The sequence below is a fragment of the Octodon degus genome, unplaced genomic scaffold, assembly GCF_000260255.1.
Source record: "Octodon degus isolate 3935 unplaced genomic scaffold, OctDeg1.0 scaffold00107, whole genome shotgun sequence".
Taxonomy (NCBI): Eukaryota; Metazoa; Chordata; class Mammalia; order Rodentia; family Octodontidae; genus Octodon; species Octodon degus.
In genome coordinates, this window is record NW_004524683.1 from 8,296,047 (window position 1) to 8,301,485 (window position 5,439).

Below are 5,439 nucleotides of genomic sequence, written 5' to 3' on the forward strand. Positions count from 1 at the left end.
TGTTACTGAAGCATTTCACTTTTGACTGGACTCAGACGTGGAAGTAGAAGCTCTCAGAGAGGACAGCCTGCGTCGCTTGGCAGTCTGCTCTTGGCATTTTTCTTTGGCTTCCTTCATTCTCTTCTCATGCCAGAAGTTTAGCATACTCTGCAGCCTCCTCCTTGTTTTTCTTAGTGTGCTGCTTCTTCAGTGCAATGTGGCGGCGTTTGTGTTGAAGGACACGCGGAGTAACAAGTCTCTGGATCTTGGGGGCTTTAGTCCTGGGTTTTTTACCCTCCTTGTTCAAGGGCTTCCTGACAACATACTGGTGGACATCATCTTCCCTAGACAGATTGAAAAGTTTGCAAATTCTGCTAGCTCTTTTGGGCCCTAGGCTCCGAGGCATGGTAGTATCGGTCAACCTAGGAATGTCCTCGCCTTTCTTTACAATAACCAGATTGAGAACGCTGAGTTTGGCATCCACGATGCAGCCTTGGACGGATTTCCACTTTCTCTCCCCAGTCCTCCTCAGTTGGTAGCAGGAGTGCCCCTTACTCAGCAGCAGACGCACGCGGCCGTGGGTGAGGACGCCCTGCTTCATGGGGAAGGCTTGCTTGTCATTCCCACCGTGGATTAGGACCACATAACCCTTCCACTCTTCAACCAGGGTGTCAGCAGCCACTTCTGTGGCGCTTCTCATAAAATGTGCAAAGCTTGCGTTCATCATCAATTTTGATGAGTTTCTGGCAGCCAGTGGCTGGGAAGGAGATGTTCAGCTTCATGTCAAAGCTAGCGATCGCCTCCCAGGCGCCACAAAAAAGAGTTTTATATCTTCTTGATTCAGTTTTGGTTCGTTTTGTCTGATTGTTCTGGTTGATGTTTCAAGAGCTATATTTAATAGGGATAATAGTAGACATTTTTGTTCCTGATTTTAGAAGGAAAGCTTTCAGTTCTTCACTATTGAACTCTGGGCCTTGTACATGCTAGGCAAGTGCTCTACCACTGAGCTACATCCTCAGAGCCCCATTTCATGGTTTTGATCATTGGTTTGTCATTTTAGCCATTTGACTTTCATCAGATTGAGATAAGGGCCTGCTATACCTATTTTTTTAATGTTTTTGGTTGGTTGGTTGATTGATTGGTTGGGTTTTTTTGTTTTTTGGATTTTTTGTTTTTGCCGAACTGGGGATTGAACTCAGGCCCTTGCACATGCCAGGCAAGCGCTTATTCTACTGAGCTATCTCCCTGGCCCAGGTTTTTTTTTAATGAATCATGAATGGAAGTTGGGATTTTATGAAAGGTTTTTCCTGCATGTATTGAGATAATAGTGTTATTATACTTTTTACTCAGTGGTTTAATTTATTATGTATGTTGAACCACCCTTGCATCCCTTGGATGAATTCTGCGTGGTCATGATATATGATCTTTTGGTGATTTGTTGGATTCTATTTGCCAATTTCTTGCTAAAGAGATTGGCTTATAGTTCTCTTTTTGGTTGAGTCCTTTTCCAGTTTTGGAATCCAGACAATGCTGACCTCTAGGAGTAACTTTGGGAAGTATTCCTTCCCCTTCAGTTTAATTGATAAATGTGAGAAGCTACTGAAGTTACAGCTTCTGTGAAAGTTCCTGCAGAATTTAAGAGTATGCCCATCAGGATTTGGGTTTTTTGATAGTTGTGTGTTTTGTTTTGGTTTTTTTGCGGAACTGTGTTGTTTTTGTTTTTAATTATTTCTTCATTTCCATTGCCTGGTACTAGGTGGTTCAGGGTTTATACTTTTTTCTTTTTTTTTGTGGAACCGGGAATTGAACTCAGGCCCTTGGCGCATGCCAGGCAAGCGCTTATTCTACTGAGCAGTCTCCCCGACCTATATCTTCTTGATTCAGTTTTGGTTCACTTTGTCTCATAGGTTCTGGTATGTTGTACTGTCCTTACCAATTAATTCTAGGAATGTGTGACACTGACTTTACAAATGGCCCAGTTGTTTATGAATTTTTTGTGTGGGTACCCTTAGAGTATCTTGTAGGTTCATGCTGTTGTTGCTGCTGTTTTTCAACCTCTTCCTCTTCCTTTTTCTTATCCTTATCCTTTCCTTTTCCTCAGATTATTCCTCTTTATTTTTTTTTCTCTTAATTCAAGTTTATAGTTAAAAGCTTAATGGAGTTAGATCTCAACATTTTGGGCCAAAATACAGCGTTCCTTATTTTGCTCATAATAAAACCTGGTTGACCCATAAATGGCCAGCATGGGTCTGTGTTTTAATGGTAATGAAACTAAAAACAATATGAGTACAAAGGCAAAACCTTTAATTGAACGATAAAAGAAGCAGCCTTCTGATTTGAGTAGTACCGTGGGGGGGGGCACTTTAATGAAGAATTTAGACGAGTCAATCACAAAAGAATTAAAAACTAATTTATGGTGTACTATGATGGTTTGGAATGTGGTCAGTCATATCAATCATAGTTTTGTAGCTCTCAAGGAATCCTCATTACATGAGACAGTCTCAGTCATGTAAGATTGTGTTGGCATCCAAGGTGGCTATAGGTTGAGAGTAGTGGATACTTCTGGGAATAGGTGTTCTCAGTCTTGAAAAGCAGTATGTTAATAGGCTAAATGAATTTAGGACTGATAAACCTGTTTTGCTAGTTTTTAGAGACACTTCTTAAATAGCACACCATGTGTATATGCAGAGTTGAGGATTGACCCAGTTGTACAAAGTAAAGGTGTAAGAAACGATCTCACTTGTCTAGATCCCTCCAAAAAGAATAAATTCGAACTCCAGAGGCTGTGAAAGTGAGGCATATATAATCAACATCCTTGTAAGAGTGTTGCCCATACAGAGAGGGACAAACTTCAGTTGATTGATTTGTTCTTGTGTTTTTTTTTTGGGGGGAGGGGTGGTTTTTTTGTTTTTGAGGTAAGGTCTCTATAGTGCAGGCTGGCTACAAACTCATGGTGACCCTCCTGCCTCGATGCTGGGATTACAGGTATGCGTCATCACTGTGTCTAGCTCATACTCCAGTTGAGAAGCTGAAGTATGTTTTTTTGTTCCTATGTTGTAGGGGTTTTTTTCTCCTGTCTCCATGGTCTGGGACTCAGTTCACAGTGTTTAAGCAGTTTGTATCATCACACACCTATTGGTACCCACCCCCATACACACCCTTTTTCCTTCTTATCCTCTCTGGGTGGATTGGTTGGTTGGTTTTTGTAGTTACTTTTGGCCTTTTGGCTTCCCAAATTTGAGAAGACTTGTTCAGCAATTACCTCTCACCAGAACTATATCTCTGGTGTCTTTGTATAGTTTGGGTGATCATGTGCTAGTTGACGAAGCTAAGACTTTGAATAAATAAATGCTCATTAGAGTGGTTAATGAAATATGAGCCAAGAGCTGGCAAATAGCTCAGCAGATTGAAGCACCTGCCAAGCAGGTGTGGGGGCCAGGGGTTCTATCCCTGGGCTGCCCTCGCCCCCAGGACGTGCTGAATGGGGATTGAGACTGGGTGTGGTGGTGTGTGCCTGTAATCCCAGCTTTTGGGAGGCTGTAAACAGGTGGATCACTACAAGACTGATCTAGTAGTGAGACCCTGAGCACCCTGTAGACCCCTCCCTAAAATACAAAAAAAAAAAAGAAAGAAAGAAAGAAAGAAAGAAATATGGACCAATTAAAATTTTTTTGGTCTTTTTTGAGATAATACTTCACACTACAAGTCTGATCTAGAGGTGAGACCCTGAACACCCTGTAGACCCTTCCCTAAAATAAGAGAAAAAGAAAGAAATATGGACCAATTAAAAAAATTTTTTGGTCTTTTTTGAGACATTTCACTATACAGTGAAATGGCCTTAAACTTGCCTTGTCCCTCCTACCTTAGCCTCCCTAGTGCTAGGATTACAGGTGTGTGCCCCCATGCTTTACCCCATTAAAAATATTTTAACTTTCTTTGATACCAGTAATGGAACTTGGGACTTTGTGCTTGCCTGAACTGCATAGCACATTTTCATCACTCCCTAAAGGAAACTCCATAGCCATTAGCAGTCGCTTACTAGTTTTCTCCAGCAGTAAATAAACAACTGTTAATCTACTATGTCTTTGCATTTATTTACTAAACATTTCAAATATTCAGGATTATATACCATAAGACCCTTTGTTTAACTTCTTACATAGAGCATAATAATTTTCAAAGGTCATCCAGGTTGTAATATTGTGGGTACATGTAATTAAGACTGGTTGGTCATGTGATTTGAAAGCCTCCCAAAGTTCATGTTTTACAGGCTTACTTGTAACAGTGTTGTGATGGAAGCTTTAGGAAGTGAGTAAATAGGGAGGGTTTGCTAGTGGACCACTGAGCTCTTTTTTTTTTTTTTTTGGCGATACTAGAGATCAAATTCAGGACTTTGCCCTTGCCAGGCAGGCCCTTATACCACTGAGCTATATCCCTGGCCCTCACTGAGCTCTTATCTTCAGAACAGATTATTTTGGGGTTGGGTTCTTAATAAAAGGATACTGTTTTCTTCTCTTCCTGCCATGCTTTCCTGCCCCTACACCTTGAAGTGATATATTCAAAAGGCCCTCCCTAGATTTGGGCTGTTTAATTAACCTTGAACTTTCTACACTCCGAACTCAAATTTAAATTGTCCAGTCTTGAGTATTTTATTGTAGTGAAACAGAATGGACTGTGGTGACTTACAGGTTTTACCACTTAACACTCATTTTTTGCTAAAGTACTTTCCAAAATGAGCATTTACCAGTTTATACTTGCCACCAGCAACAAATGAACATCCCTTATTTGCACCACAACCTCATCAGCACTTGATACTGTCAGAATTTGTAGAGTACAGTGGTTGTTTTGTTTGTTTTTGCAGTACTGAGTATTGAACTTTGGATCTTGTGCTTGCTTATGCCACTGAGCAGTAGCCCCAATACTGTCAGAATTTGTTTCAGCCATTTTGTGTCTCTGTCTGTGTCTGTGTCTGTCTCTCTGTCTGTCTGTCTGTCTGTCTGTCTGTCTGTCACTGTCTCTGTCTCTGTCTCTTTGAGGCATGGAAAGGTTTTCTTTTACCGAGCTTACTGCACATATAATAGCAAGCCTCACATAACAGTCTTTGGGTTTTGTTTTGTGCTACTTGAGACTAGCCCAGGAAACACTGAGCTACGTTTCTGGCTTTTTTTTTTTTTTTTTTTTAAGATAGGCTCTTATAGTCCTCTTTCTTCAACCTTCTGAGTAGCTAGAATTAAAGGTGTGAGTCACTGTATCTGTCATGTGTGAGTTGCACATTTATTGATTTTTTTTTTCTCATTGAAACGGTCTTGTTGGCTTTGTTTAAAATCCAGGCTGGCTTTGAACTTGCTATGTAGTCCAATCTGGTGTTTAATTCACAATTTTCCTGCCTCACCCCTCACCCTCCCAAATTCTCGGAGTGCAGGTATGTGCCACTATACCTAACTTTTTTTTTTTTTTTTTTTT

General features: G+C 40.7%; 1 pseudogene; it reads right to left on the reverse strand.

The window, feature by feature from the left end:
- LOC101563443 lies at positions 1-761 on the reverse strand (annotated as a pseudogene).
- Between the last annotated feature and the right edge of the window lie 4,678 nt (positions 762-5,439).